Source organism: Rhinoderma darwinii, chromosome 6, assembly GCF_050947455.1.
Source record: "Rhinoderma darwinii isolate aRhiDar2 chromosome 6, aRhiDar2.hap1, whole genome shotgun sequence".
In the NCBI taxonomy this organism is placed as follows: domain Eukaryota; kingdom Metazoa; phylum Chordata; class Amphibia; order Anura; family Rhinodermatidae; genus Rhinoderma; species Rhinoderma darwinii.
Genome location: NC_134692.1, coordinates 10,378,117 through 10,394,873, shown reverse-complemented (window position 1 = coordinate 10,394,873; position 16,757 = coordinate 10,378,117). Strand labels below are relative to the sequence as shown.

The following is a 16,757-nucleotide window of genomic DNA, read 5'->3' as shown; positions in this document are numbered from 1 at the left end:
CTTATATATAGAATTATTCTACATAGAAATAGAAAGAGCTGAAATCTCCCAGCATTCCCTGCTAGTTCAGTGTCTGCACAGAGAATGCTCTAGTGATATTCATTCTGAGAAGTGTTGTCTTTACACCAGACTCTGTTCAGTCCTTGAATGTATGATAAACTAACTGGGGTGTGTCTGATGACAAGTGTGCGGAAAACTAGCAGGAATATGGCGGCAGCTCTGAAATATAATAAAAGATGTAACTCAGGATCAGTACAGGATGAGTAATGTGATGTATGTACACAGTGACTCCACCAGCAGAATAGTGAGTGCAGCTCTGGAGTATAATACAGGATGTAACTCAGGATCAGTACAGGATAAGTAATGTAATGTATGTACACAGTGACTCCACCAGCAGAATAGTGAGTGCAGCTCTGGAGTATAATACAGGATGTAACTCAGGATCAGTACAGGCTAAGTAATGTAATGTATGTACACAGTGACTCCACCAGCAGAATAGTGAGTGCAGCTCTGGAGTATAATACAGGATGTAACTCAGTATCAGTACAGGATAAGTAATGTGATGTATGTACACAGTGACTCCACCAGCAGAATAGTGAGTGCAGCTCTGGAGTACAATAAAATATGTAACTCAGGATCAGTACAGGATAAGTAATGTAATGTATGTACACAGTGACTCCACCAGCAGAACAGGGAGTGCAGCTCTGGAGTATAATACAGGATATAACTCAGGATCAGTACAGGATAAGAAATGTAATGTATGTACACAGTGACTCCACCAGCAGAATAGTGAGTGCAGCTCTGGAGTATAATACAGGATGTAACTCAGGATCAGTACAGGATAAGTAATGTAATGTATGTACACAGTGACTCCACCAGCAGAGTAGTGAGTGCAGCTCTGGAGTATAATACAGGATATAACTCAGGATCAGTACAGGATAAGTAATGTAATGTATGTACACAGTGACTCCACCAGCAGAATAGTGAGTGCAGCTCTGGAGTATAATACAGGATGTAACTCAGGATCAGCACAGGATAAGTAATGTAATGTATGTACACAGTGACTCCGCCAGCAGAATAGTGAGTGCAGCTCTGGGGTATAAAACAGGATGTAAGTCAGGATCAGTAATGTAATGTATGTACACAGTGACTCTGCCAGCAGAATAGTGAGTGCAGCTCTGGAGTATAATACAGGATGTGACTCAGGATCAGTACAGGATGAGTAATGTGATGTATGTACACAGTGACTCCACCAGCAGAATAGTGAGTGCAGCTCTGGAGTATAATACAGAATGTAACTCAGGATCAGTACAGGATAAGTAATGTAATGTATGTACACAGTGACTCCACCAGCGGAATAGGGAGTGCAGCTCTGGAGTATAATACAGGATGTAACTCAGGATCAGTACAGGATAAGAAATGTAATGTATGTACAGAGTGACTCCACCAGCAGAACAGGGAGTGCAGCTCTGGAGTATAATACAGGATGTAACTCAGGATCAGTAATGTAATGTATGTACACAGTGACTCCGCCAGCAGAATAGTGAGTGCAGCTCTGGAGTAGAATACAGGATGTAACTCAGGATCAGTACAAGATAAGTAATGTAATGTATGTACACAGTGACTCCGCCAGCAGAATAGTGAGTGCAGCTCTGGAGTATAATACAGGATGTAACTCAGGATCAGTACAGGTTAAGTAATATAATTAATTTACTCATGTAGATTATATCTATATACAATATAAGTTGTAAAATAGTGTTTAAAGGTGGACACACCCTTTAAGCTGCTCATAGGCATTCAGGAATAGACTAATATAATGAATATTTTTTATGGTTTTCTGCAGCTATCAGGTGAAATTTTTACATGATTGAGCATTTCCAAGTCTATTACGATTGGCTGTTCAATAGAGAGAGCTGTCAACCCAATTTTCATCAGCTTATAAGAGTCTGGAATGCTTGTCTGTGGCCAGTTGTGCATCTGGCAGCTGAAGTATTTTTGAGCAGCTTAAAAGTAGTTGTCCAGTTTAGAAATCCATTTCCATACACCCGATTAGTGAATTATGGGGTAATAGAGGGGGTCCTTTGTTCGTCTCATCTTTTGGTCAGAGTGGAGAGCGGTTACATAGAGTGTCTCTCTCTCTCTCTCTGGGGGCCCCGTCCTGTATTACACAGACAACACATTGATATGAATGGACACTGTGTATTGCTAAATTTCTCCTGTGGTGGCGCTGCAGGGAACTCAAACACTTACAGCCAGCTTTCCTCACAGATTATACCTGATCACCGGGGATTCCAGCAGGGGGACACTTTGTGATCTGCCTATTGTCAAGGGACACTTTTAACAGGTAAGGATGTCAAAATCAAGATTTCTATATTCAAGAAACAACAGGAAAAACTTCAATCCGTATAAAACTCCCTCTTTGTGTATGTACCAGAATGCTGACGCGTTTCAGGCTTTAGAAGCTGTTGCTATCCATGGACAACTGGTCATTGACTGATGCCCCAACATATGAAACTGTGACTGTGGATGACAACTGAATCCGAGCTACAACTAAAGATTTGTTATGGCCGAAATGCGTCAGCACTCCAAAAAAGAGAGTCATTTGTATACAGTTTGAAGATCTGGATCTTGTTGTTTTCCAGATATTCCTAGTCCTGTCATGCACTTAGGATGATGAGAGTTTACTACATGATCCTCGGAGCTTTTGTGTTAATTTTACAATTGTATTCCAGAGGACTCATTGAAAATAAAAAACAACACACTAACAATAGCACAATAAAAAGAGGCCAGCGCCACCTTATTCGTCCTCATCAATGTCACAGCCTATCAGTATCACTTCATCTGTCTGCTAAAATAAATGAATGAATGGAAACTGGTTATTGAATCCGCAAACATTTTGCTACAAATCTCAGCTTGAGAATGTAAACAATTGTATCCATGTAAAATGTGCCTGACGATGCGTTCAATGGCTGAGGAATTAAAGGGGTTCCTACAATCCTCCTCCTATCATTGGTTCTCCAATGCTACACTGATTGCAGGGGTCCGGCTGGTGTCCACTCCCCAGGGGGTAGCAGTTGGTAGGAATGGGGTTGCAATGTTTATACTCATGGCAAGGGGCATCCACTGAAATCAATGCACATCCTTGCCATCCCAAGTTGCAGATCTCTAGTGCCTTATTCCGGAAAAAGATCTGGGACTAATCTAACCGCGAGTCACCCCCCCCCCCCATTAATTACTGGATTTACCCTAAAAAGACATTGGAAGGTGACAAAATCACAAAAACGACACTATCCCTTTAAATATTTTGATTACTATATTGACAGGAGGAATAACTGTAATGATGGCCAAAGATGTTCTGCAGCAGCGCAGCAATTTAAGGTACAAAGATCCTGCTGAGTCGATAATCAGCTCCATACTAATCTACGTCTCTGGAGACAAACCAATAATTTCTAATCCATTATCCTCAGGATTGTAACATGTAAGATCAATCAACCAGGAACTTTCCAGTTTGATATCAATAAAGCTTAATCATTGTATAATGAACAGTTCTGCAACTTTCTAATATACTTTGTGTTTTAATTTCTCAAGATCTCTGCGTGCTGTCAGTGAATAGGACCATTCATCCAAACACCTTATGATTGTTACGGTAGAGGGTTTGCTGCAATTGTACCCTATCTAGATAATCCTCTGTGAGGTAAACACATCAGCAGCACAAATATCTCTTCTGCCTTGTTTGCTACAATGTATCAGTGCAGGTAAAATGCATCAGCCTGGAGTCCAGGGTCAAAGAGGATTAAATGTAAAGCTTTATGTACATTAAACTGGAGAACTCCTTTGAAGGTTTCAATGCTGAATCCATATATCACAATATCGGGGTTAGATCTTTGTGTCTATGATCAGCTTCACTGCAAAGGTTGTTTACAAAGGAACAAAAAATCAGCTGTTCCTGGGAGACATGGGGCAGGGATGGCTGAAGGAGAGCTTACCTGTGTGTCTGTCAGGTGTGGCCGGCTGTCGGGAGAGCAGAGCAGACCTGCACGGTGCACCTGTACCAGTACGGTCTCCTGACAGGGTGCAGCGACCTTTGTCCCCGTCTCTACGCTGATAAATAAGGCGGCGTATTTGCCATATAAGGATATGCGCTCAGCTGTGCCGGAGGGGCCGTCACCAACCGTTCCCCAATGTGTTCATGCTAATTAGACTCACTATATTAATTACCGCTTATTTATTTCGTCAGCTTCTTCTCTTTTTTTTCGACCCGTTGCCTCTCGTAAGGTGCAGCCAGAAATATTCAAAGACATCAGCATACGAAAAAGAGGGACCAACAAGCGGGTGACGAATAGTTAATCGTACATCCACTCTGATGATTTCACAGTATAAATCTTCATGAAACGTTGAGCGACTTTGCTTTACCTATTTTTTTTTTTACTCTAGTCACACCCAAAGCTGCATATTTTTTTTTTTACTGGTTGCTTTTGGAAACAGACTGCGGTTTATCTACACTTTGCATTGAGGCATTTGTAGCCGTGTCTATGTGTTGTTGGCATCTGAGCTCCCACAATGCATTGCAGTCTAGTAAACAGGGTGCCAATTCCGCAGGAATATATATATTTTGTAATTAGTATTCTTTAGATTTGCAGAATCTGTGCTTATTTCTCTCCCTATTGCTGTACTCTGCAGGTTGACCTTCTTCAGGTTTCCTAGCAACCACATATCTTCCTGTCTGGGTGACCACCATTTGAGTACATGCACATTGCACAGCAAGTTCTATGGGCTATACAATGGACTGCCTCTCTATGACGCACATATATATATATGTTCCAAAATAGAACCAATATAATACTCTACATACTACACTTAAAGGAATGCTCCAGGCAAAACTGATACACTGTTATTCCAAGTGAGAGGGCAGAACATTAGACAGGGATTCACAGAAGACAAAAGAAAAATAGTCTGTGTGTCGTGCCCCGCCCACAGGCCCTCTAGTAGGAATAATACAATGTATCCGGTTTACCTGGAATGTTCCTTTAAGGAAACCCTTCTAATTCATAAAATTGAATAGAATACAAGAACCACAGTGGAGACTGACACAAAAGTAGGAATGAGGACGAGGGGGTTGTCTTTCGTATAATAATGCAGATTCATATGCCATGGAAAAACAATCCCTATGGGTACTCCAATGGCTTTTATTAGAAGTTGCTCATAGACCTCAGAAATGAAAACAGATTATTGCAAAAAATATATTAGAAAAAATGATTTGCATTAATTCTAATACAGAATAAAAACTGCTTCACTGTCTAATCTCAGAGGGGTCATCTGCCTGGTAGACTGTGATCCTGGTGATCGTGTTCATTCCCTCGAGACAATGAGTAGCAGAAGTCAATTATATATCGGAGTTTTTACTTCTCAATGCACGTTCATTTCCCATCTCCCAGAGGCCCAGGTATGCGGCAGGTGAGCACTTACATCACGTGTGTCCCAGGTGGAAAACATCTCTGTTCTTGTATCTAACAATGCCCAGAATCTGTATCACAACTGAGCAGAGCGCCGATAGAAAAAATCACCTAGAGTTATTATCCGTCAGCATATAGGGTTAGAGCAAATGTAAACCAGTCAGCGGCATTTCATTTAGTTTATATACTATTAATCCACATCAAAAGTTGGGTCACTGTGTAAGTATTACTTATCCTGTACTGATCCTGAGTTACATCTTGTATTATACTCCAGAGCTGCACTCACTATTCTACTGGTGGAGTCACTGTGTACATACATTACATTACTTATCCTGTACTGATCCTGAGTTACATCCTGTATTATACTCTAGAGCTGCACTCACTATTCTGCTGGAGGAGTCACTGTGTACATACATTACATTACTTATCCTGTACTGATCCTGAGTTACATCCTATATTATACTCCAGAGCTGCACTCACTATTCTGCTGGTGGTGTCACTGTGTACATAAATTACTTATCCTGTACTGATCCTGAGTTACATCTTGTATTATACTCCAGAGCTGCACTCACTATTCTGCTGGTGGAGTCACTGTGTACATACATTACATTACTTATCCTGTACTGATCCTGAGTTACATCCTGTATTATACTCTAGAGCTGCACTCACTATTCTGCTGGTGGAGTCACTGTGTACATACATTACATTACTTATCCTGTACTGATCCTGAGTTACATCCTGTATTATACTCCAGAGCTGCACTCACTATTCTGCTGGTGGAGTCACTGTGTACATACATTACATTACTTATCCTGTACTGATCCTGAGTTACATCCTGTATTATACTCCAGAGCTGCACTCACTATTCTGCTGGAGGAGTCACTGTGTACATACATTACTTATCCTGTACTGATCCTGAGTTACATCCTGTATTATACTCCAGAGCTGCACTCACTATTCTGCTGGTGGAGTCACTGTGTACATACATTACATTACTTATCCTGTACTGATCCTGAGTTACATCCTGTATTATACTCCAGAGCTGCACTCACTATTCTGCTGGTGGAGTCACTGTGTACATACATTACATTATTTACCCTGTACTGATCCTGAGTTACATCCTGTATTATACTCCAGAGCTGCACTCACTATTCTGCTGCTGGAGTCACTGTGTACATACATTACTTATCCTGTACTGATCCTGAGTTACATCCTGTATTATACTCCAGAGCTGCATTCACTATTCTGCTGGTGGAGTCACTGTGTACATACATTACTTATCCTGTACTGATCCTGAGTTACATCCTGTATTATACTCCAGAGCTGTAGTCACTATTCTGCTGGTGGAGTCACTGTGTACATACATTACTTATCCTGTACTGATCCTGAGTTACATCCTGTATTATACTCCAGAGCTGTAGTCACTATTCTGCTGGTGGAGTCACTGTGTACATACATTACATTACTTATCCTGTACTGATCCTGAGTTACATCCTGTATTATACTCCAGAGCTGCACTCACTATTCTGCTGGTGGAATCACTGTGTACATACATTACATTACTTATCCTGTACTGATCCTGAGTTACATCCTGTATTATACTCCAGAGCTGCATTCACTATTCTGCTGGTGGAGTCACTGTGTACATACATTACATTATTTACCCTGTACTGATCCTGAGTTACATCCTGTATTATACTCCAGAGCTGCACTCACTATTCTGCTGGTGGAGTCACTGTGTACATACATTACATTACTTATCCTGTACTGATCCTGAGTTACATCCTGTATTATGCTCCAGAGCTGAACTCCCTATTCAGCTGGTGGAGTCACTGTGTACATACATTACATTACTTATCCTTTACTGATCCTGAGTTACATCCTGTATTATACTCCAGAGCTGCACTCACTATTCTGCTGGTAGCTTCACTGTGTACATACATTACATTACTTATCCTGTACTGATCCTGAGTTACATCCTGTATTATACTCCAGAGCTGCACTCACTATTCAGCTGGTGGAGTCACTGTGTACATACATTATATTACTTATCCTGTACTGATCCTGAGTTATATCCTGTATATCCAGAGCTGCACTCACATTCCTGCACGTTGTCAGCAAGTTTGCCATCAGACATACCCCTAAATGATTGGCTAAACCCCTAAAATGATTTGCAGCCTGAAGATTTATGAGTACAGCTCTGGAGTAATATTAATCCATGTAAAACAAAAGATTAGTAAACGCTCGTTATTTCACATCTTCACATAATTCTGTGCACCCTCCGTGCTCTCTATAGTAAGTATGTAACCTCCTCGACACTCCCAGTCCGGTGCCTGCCTGGTACAAGGTGAATGTTCGTCTTTTACTTCACTGGTGGAAAATGACAAGATATTTATGACTGAGCGATACACAGTCCATTCCTTATCTCTGGTGTTCGATAGAGGATGGGAAGTGGCCTATAAATACTCGGTATAAAAACCTTTTTGCACAAGACATTGAGTAAACGAGCGCAGGGACTGGGGCCGCAGAGACGTAATAAATCCCTAGAAACTCATATCACAATTGCGAGTGACGCCTGCCGCAACCGTGGTGCATTATCGGAGCTATAGGGACATATACAAACCACTCAGAAACCACCCGTATCCAATTATATGTAAAGGGTTTGTCTGACGTTAGGGAATTCTGAGTAAATAAAGGGAAGTCCTATATTAAGGACCCTCATCTATTAGCTAGAGCGGCGATTGGCTACTGAGAGTGTCTCTCTCTGGAGGACTCAGCATGTCTGTACCCTGAGATATTAGGGTGCATTATCTAGACAGTCCATTGATTTCAATGAAAACCATGTAATACTTTATTTCCCCTGTGGAGGCGCTGCAGGAAAAGAGAACACTTTCTGCCAAGTTCCCCCAGAATTTATAACTGATCACTGGAGGTCCCAGCAGGAGGTCACCCTGTGATCATCTTCTCATCAGACGCCGGTTTATCGGATATTCTGTATCATAAGAAACAATAACATTTACTTGACGGGTAGAATTCCTCGAGTCGCCATTTCTTGACTACATCCGCTTCGCAAAAAATCTGCGTGACAACCAGGATAAATATCATTACTTCTCCCACGATGGTTTGTATTGGTGGAGCCGTTCATTCTGTATTTTACAACTGTATTAAAAAGGAACCATTGTATCGTAACGCAGAGCAATAAAACGATATGATAATCGCAAATAAATAAACGTAATCAGTCAAATCTGCAGGAGGCCGCACGTAGCTACAGGTGCGGCACCCTCAAATCAGCCCGGTGTGAATATACAGAATAGGCCCATATATATGGAGGAGGGGTAGGGTGAGGGGGGTGAGGGCACTGCTGTCATTGCATTTATCAGTAGATACAATGTATCATTGACATTCCTATAATATTATGGAAGGAAGAGCCTTGTATTACTTATTACTACAATCAATAGACATTAACCCACACCCTGCCATAATATTTGCTTCCAACAATGTGGATTACGCTAGGAGTATAACCCCAATCAGGGATTAAAGTTTTCCCGTTCCATTGAAGCTTAATCTTTGTATCATGATAAGTTCTGACACTTTCTTATATTCTTTATGTTTCAATTCCTCACCATTTTCTAGATCTTTGCCCGAAAGGGAACATTCTTTTTGACATCCAGAGACTGAAAACCTGTACAGACCTTAGGCCCAGTTCACACAGATTTTTTTTCTACGCAGATTTTGACGCTGAAACTGTAGGAATTAGTGGCATAAACGTCCGAAAACCGCCCTCCATTGATTTCAATGGGAGGCTGAGGCGTGTTTAGCAGCTCACAGTAAAAAAAAACAAAAAAGGCATGCTCTTTCTTTCCGCAGTTCCACCTCTGACCTCCCATTGAAATCAATAGGAGGCAGAGAAAGCGTTTTTCACTGTGTTTTTTTTGCCCGTGGCGCTCAATGGCCGCAAGAATTTGCAGGCAGGTCAACAAATGCCTCAAAATTCCTTGTGAACAGGGTCTAATACTTCTCACAGCTGAGAGTTTGTTACAATACAGTCTAGACAATCCTCTGTCAGAGACACCCAGGACCCACTGTCACTGAACCCGTCAGTCCCTCTGACCTGCCGGATTCAGGTTTCAGCGCAGGATACAGCTGCTCTATATACGGGATACAAAGCAGCTACATCTCAAAAAATTAAAATCATTTTTAATAAAATGTAATTATGATGTTGCACCAATCAGACTGATAGACAATTTTATAAAAAAAAAAACAAAAAAAAAAAAACACGGTCAAAGGAGTCCATAGCCTTTAATAGTAATGGGGTGATAAGACTCTATAGCCAATGCCTGATTGTATGGGGCGCCGTTTATTCACAATATTTTTTGTCACACATAATGCATTTTGTAAAGTCGGTAATAAAAAAAAAACACATTTTGTCACAAAATAAAATTCTGTGCCACAAAATAAAGGTTTGTGATCAAAAAATGGATTCTGTAAACACAAAATGTGCTTTTGTGCACACAATTGATTGTGTAAGTACAAAATAAATGATGTGATACATAAATTGTGTATAATAAAAGTTTTTGTGGATACAGAATGTATTTATGTTTGTGTGATACATTTTGTGATTAGAACATATTTTTGTATTATGTGTTTACAAAATGCACTGCAAACAAATGGCGCCCCTTATGATTGGAGCCGTAGTCTTCATTTGTGTCGATTCCTCGCTTTCGTCCCACACCCATCATTATAATATTGTGACTTTGGATTGTGTAGGTGCCTAGTAAACCATTAGATGAGCCCTCGGACTGTGAACTCAACTATCTCAAGTATTTCACTATCACACATGTTGTAGATATATGATGTGTTACAGTTACAATAAGGTCATCAACTTTACCCCTAGTAAGTCATCTAAGCAGATTTACGCCATCAGGAGTCTGGGAAAGCTGGGTCGCAGCACTTGTGGGAACTGTAATGGATGTCTTGGTAAACGTGTGTGGGGGAAGGGGGGTCAAGAGCCAGGAGCCTGTTACCAACTCAGCTATAATCAGTGACTCCAGCTTAGCTGCATTGTCTATTGGAGTCTGGGGTAGTCTGAAATCCATGTCCTGTAAATGAGAGGCATAGGCTGCTGAACGATCCCCATGCTTTACACTGCAGCTCTGCTTATTCAGAGGAGCTGATGTGTATAAGCACAAGCTCAGCAGGAAGTCAGTGAATGGAGAGATGATTTCCATTATAGCAAGGATGGAAAAGGAAGATTATGAGAACGCTGCCGTATATAGACTAAGGCTACATTCACACCACCGAGTGCAAACATGGACGTGAAAAACAAAAGTTTTTCACATCTGAGCGTCACCCGTGCGGGTCCAGTTTTCACAGATCCCTCATAGACTTGAGTCTATTGAGGGATCCGTGAAAATGGAAGAAAGTAGGACATGTCCTAATTTTCCACGGACCCTTCACACAGTCCGTTAAATCAACAGCTGTGTGAACAGCCCCATTGAAATACATGCGTCCGTGTGACGGCCATTGTTTTAGCAGTCCTCGCGCGGAGGTATAATACGGTCATCGCGCGGACGCGTACTACGGTCATCGCGCGGACGCGTACTACGGTCATCGCGCGGACGCGTACTACGGTCATCCCGCGGACGCGTACTACGGTCATCCCGCGGACGCGTACTACGGTCATCCCGCGGACGCGTACTACGGTCACCGCGCGGACGCGTACTACGGTCATCCCGCGGACGCGTACTACGGTCATCCCGCGGACGCGTACTACGGTCATCCCGCGGACGCGTACTACGGTCACCCCGCGGACGCGTACTACGGTCACCCCGCGGACGCGTACTACGGTCACCCCGCGGACGCGTACTACGGTCACCCCGCGGACGCGTACTACGGTCACCCCGCGGACGCGTTCTACGGTCACCCCGCGGACGCGTACTACGGTCACCCCGCGGACGCGTACTACGGTCACCCCGCGGACGCGTACTACGGTCACCCCGCGGACGCGTACTACGGTCACCCCGCGGACGCGTACTACGGTCACCCCGCGGACGCGTACTACGGTCACCCCGCGGACGCGTACTACGGTCACCGCGCGGACGCGTACTACGGTCACCGCGCGGACGCGTACTACGGTCATCCTGCGGACGCGTACTACGGTCATCCCGCGGACGCGTACTACGGTCATCCCGCGGACGCGTACTACGGTCATCCCGCGGACGCGTACTACGGTCATCCCGCGGACGCGTACTACGGTCATCCCGCGGACGCGTACTACGGTCATCGCGCGGACGTATAATAAGGTCGTGTGAATAAGCTCTAAGGGGAATGAACCCAAATGACGGGGGGGGGGGGTAGTGAATCTGGAATGAGGAATTTGCGCAGCTCAGGGAAGCGGTGACACCATTACATCGGTTCTTGCTGGTACAGCCATTATAAACCAGCGATGCTGGGACTGCGGTCTATAAAACCTTCACCGTGCCTAGTCATAAAAGATGGGTCAACTGATGCGTATCTGGCCAAATATTAACTCCAATGCGTCCCATTACCCTGACGATTTATGAGCCTCTTATCTGTCATTTCAAACACGCAGTAACCTATGGACCTAAAAATTTGCAAATGGGGCGACAGTCTTGGGCATCTGAATCCTCCTCCGCACAATCCAACAACATGTCTTACCTTTATTTAATGGCAGTGACCTGTAAAACTACAACTCCCAGCATGCCCTGAAAGCCGCCTGTTCATAATGAAAAGTTCTGCAACTTTTTAATATCATTTGCATCTAAATTCCTCAACATGTTCAAGATCTCTGCTTGCTTTAAGTGAATGGGAATTTTATAATTTTTTTTTTTACATCTTAAGGCTGAAAACCTGTACAGGCCTAATACTTCTCACATCTGAGGGGTTGCTACATTTGTTTTCACTCTACAGTCTGTACTTCAGACTGATACATTTTACCTGCACTGATCAATTGTAACGCACTAGGAGAGAGGTTTGTGCCACGGACAGCAAGCAAAGATCTTGAAGCGGTTTTTTACGGCCGTTTTTGGAGCTTGTTTTATTATTAACGCAATAAAAAACGACTCAATAAGTGACATGTACGCCTCGTAAAAAGAAGTGCTTTTATGGACCATTTTTTCAAACGACCGCATAAAAAAACACCCTGTCGGAACGAACCACCATTTTTCCCATTGAAATGAATGGGCAGATGTTTGGAGGCGTTCAACCTCTGTATTTTTAGCCCCTTTCTCGGGGTGTTTGCGGCAAGAAAAATGGCTGAAAATAAGCCGTGTGAACATAACCTTATACAGGTCTATAGAATCCAGAATGCAACCGGACCAATCCCTAGTTCCTCCCCCGTTCCCCAGATCTAGGACTAAACCCTCCCAGACGACTCCTTTCCATATGTCCTATTATCGCATATGATGATGATGATAGGGGGGGGGGGGGTGTCCCCTGATTGGCGCATTACTTGGATGCCCACTGATATTATTGGGTGTTAACGCTTCCCCTGCATGGATTAATTCAGGTGATAACAGGGGATAGCAACGGGGTACTAGAAGCGGGACCGTCCACGATCAGCTAGTAATGGGGAGATCGGCCCACAGGACACTGGTTATTCTAAATGGACAACCATTTAGCAGCTCCCACATACCCAAAATTAGAGAAGTCTTTGTTATATAAAGTAGTCCTTGTTTTCATTTGCAGTAGTCCTTGCAAAATACAGTAGAAGTGGTTGTTAAATAGTCATTGTTGTTCTATATATATATAATTACTCCTTGTTCTTATTTACAGTAGTCCTTGTTATATACAGTAGTCCATGTTATATACAGTAGTACATGTTATACACAGTAGTCCATGTTGTTATACACAGTAGTCCATGTTGTTATACACAGTAGTCCATGTTATATATAGTAGTCCTTGTTATATACAGTTGTCCATGTTGTATATAGTCCATGTTGTTGTATACGGTAGTCCTTGTTATATACAGTAGTACATGTTATACACAGTAGTCCATGTTGTTATATACAGTAGTCCATATTGTTATATACAGTAGTCCATGTTGTTATATACAGTAGAACATGTTATACACAGTAGAACATGTTATACACAGTAGTCCATGTTGTTATATACAGTAATCCATGTTGTTATATATATATAGTAGTCCTCACCTTTTGCTCTCGCTGGTCACAGTCGCTGCATTCCCGGGCGTTGAATTTCACAGCTCGTCCTCCGTCCTGTAGTCACAGACAAGTAATGAGCTGCAGATCAGAACCCACTGGGACGTCAGTTCTGCCCCAGTGAGCAGCACATTTCACGGGCTCTAATGAGGGAAATTCTGAGAATTAATGGGACCGGACACAAAGATCTCCTTATTAACACAGGACAATGAGCATTACCTCTGAAGATGGGATCTCGGCCAGAACTGAGATGTCCCAGCGGGTGAATGAACCATAAAAATTGCATCATTCCACTTATTGTGCTGCGGAGTCAGTCACAGGCCATGATGGTGGATACCCTACAGTAGCACAATATTGTATATAAACTTACAGTCCTTCACTCAGAGGTCACCCTTAAACGACGAGAGAGCGCCCTCTACAGGAGGAAGGAAAAGGTTCAGACTTCAGCTGTGGAAAGGATTCTTTACTGTAAGAGCATTGAAGTCACCATAAGAAAAGGTTCAGAAATTCAGGAAAAATGTTGTTTTTCTTTTAAGATAAATTGGACCAAGTCTTTTAGGATGTTTTCTGCTTACTAATGGATCAAGCGGGGTAAAATATGAGAATGGGCCTCTCCCTTCTACCCGAGACCCCAGACTGGTGGAGCAGGTCAATGCAAAACAGCAAAGATGGGGGAGTCTTTAGTTCTTTAAAGGGCTGTGGTAGACTGTAAACTCCCTCAAATTTTTACACCTGAAAAGACTGCTCCATTACGCCTGCAAACATCTGCCCATTGCTGGCAATGGGTCTTACGATGTTCTGTGCAGACGAGGTGTAATTTTATGCGTCGCTGTCAAAAGACGGCGCGTAAAAAGACGCACGCGTCAAAGAAGTGCAGGACACTTCTTTGGACGTTTTTGGAGCCGTTTTTCATTGACTCCATTGAAAAACAGCTCCAATTACGTCCGTAAAAGACGCCGCGAAAAACGCGAGTACTTGCAAAGACGTCTGAAATTTAGGAGCTGTTTTTGTAGGCGAAATTCAGACGTAATTTGTTAAGACGTGTGAACATAGCCCAACAGGTGAGTAGCTATGGAGGGTGCAGAGGCAGCAGTCTCACCCAAGCCCTGGTGCCAGAGGCAGCCAAAGTTCCCTCTGCGGCATTATAAATGATCCTCGGTAGGTGGGGCCGTGTTACAGATATTGCATTAGAGCCGGATTTATTATCGTCTTTGCGCCTCGGTTCTGGCGTTTTGTGCGCCTATTTTCTTGGCACGTATACTGTTGCCCAAATTTATTAACGCGAGCGCCAGAAAGAACCTTGATTTGCGACATGCCCACCACGTCGGGTCGCATACTTAGAATATGGGCGTACATTTTTTGAGTTGTGAAATACGATAGATTTAGGGCTGGGTTCACACGAGCATGTTCGGTCCGTAATGGACGGAACGTATTTCGGCCGCAAGTCCCGGACCGAACACACTGCAGGGAGCCGGGCTCCTAGCATCATAGTTATGTACGGCGCTAGGAGTCCCTGCCTCTCCGTGGAACTACTGTCCCGTACTGAAAACATGATTACAGTACGGGACAGTTGTCCCGCAGCGAGGCAGGGACTCCTAGCGTCGTGCATAACTTTGATGCTAGGAACCCTGCTCCCTGCACTGTGTTCGGTCCGGGACTTGCGGCCGAAATACTTTCCGTCCATTACGGATGTAATGTACTCATGTGAATCCAGCCTAACACTTGAGTGCGCCAATATTGTTACATGCTAGTCTAAAGTATACCACCCAATATGTGGTGTAAAGAAGAGAAAGGAGTCCAACATGCGCCAAATCTATCAAACAGCGAGCTCGTCATTGAAGAATTTGGCGCATCTTTAGCTTAGGGGGGCTTTAGGCGATCTATTTTGAATCCATTAATAATAAATCTGCCCAATGTCTCTATTATTTGCTAAAAACAAATCTCAAACATGGTGATTTAATTTACCCATTGTATCGTAATGGGCAGCAAACCAGTAAAATTTTAATTGGGTGAATTTTTTTTTCTCATTTCAACTTTTTGTTTATTTCCCTCACTCTTCGCAAGGGACATGTGAACAGCGACATCTAGTGGCAGCCACCAAGTACTGCAGGTTCATGGAATATGCACCCAGAAAACAGTTTTTAGGGTATGTTCACACTGAGGTTTTTGCAGGCAGAAAATTCCGCCTCAAAATTCAGTTTGGAATTTTGATCTGCCTTCACGCCGTTTGAGCGACGGGGGCAATATCGCCGCGAAATACGCTTTCTCTGCCTCCCATTTATGTCAATGGGAGGTCAGAGACATAAACGCCCGAAGATAGGGCATGTCGCTTCTTTTTCCCTCGAGATTGTTTAACCGCTCGCGGGAAAAAAAAACGCCTCCGCCCCCCATTGAAATCAATGGGAGGCATTCCACGTTTTCCGCGTCATAAAACTCAGTGTGAACTGGCTCAAAAGAGTATGGGTATGTTCACACTGTATTTTCTGACGTTTTTTGGGCCGTAAACAACCGAAAAGTCAGAAGCAGAACGCCTCCAAACATCTGCCCATTGATTTCAATTAGAAAAACGGCGTTCTGTTCCATACGCTTTCTCTGCCTCCCATTGTCAATGGGAGATCAGAGGCATAAACGCCTCTGCGTCAAAACGCGGTTTCTGCGTAAAAAAACTCAGTGTGAACTGGCCCTAATAATTACATCTGGTTAAAAGTATGTGAACCCCCCCCCCCCTACCATCACACCTATACGACCTTGTTGGACACCCCATTCCAAAACCATTGGTTTTAATATGGAGTTTGGCCCCTATTGCGACTTGAACAACCTCCACTCTTCTGGGACGTCTTTCCACAAGATTTTGGGGCGTATGTGGGGATCTGAGAGGTCAGACACTGATGTTGGTGAGAAGATCTGAGTCGCAATCGCCGTTCCAATATTATCCCAAAGTTGTTGGATGGGGGTGAGGTCAGGACTAAACTCCCCGCTCCATGTCTCGGAGCTCACGGTGCGCCCAGGGGAGCAGTCACGCTGGAACAGGACGAACCAACAGCTTAACGGTCAGTTCACACAGAGTTTTTTGACGCAAAAACCACGTTAGAATCAGCACCAAAAAAAGGTCGCCCGCGGGGAA

The 16,757-nt window shown here is 43.4% G+C and overlaps 1 protein-coding gene across 2 annotated transcripts in view; it reads right to left on the bottom strand.

The window, feature by feature from the left end:
* VIL1 (villin 1) overlaps window positions 1-13,699 on the bottom strand; it is a 43,102-nt gene extending 29,403 nt beyond the window's left edge. Inside the window, exon 1 of one of the 2 annotated variants that reach the window (XM_075829102.1) lies at window positions 13,625-13,699. The gene's annotated coding sequence lies outside the window, so the exon portion shown is untranslated. Of the gene's footprint in view, window positions 1-3,986; window positions 4,073-13,624 lie in introns of those variants that run through there. The other variant, XM_075829103.1, reaches the window with a different exon arrangement.
* Window positions 13,700-16,757: the final 3,058 nt, after the last annotated feature.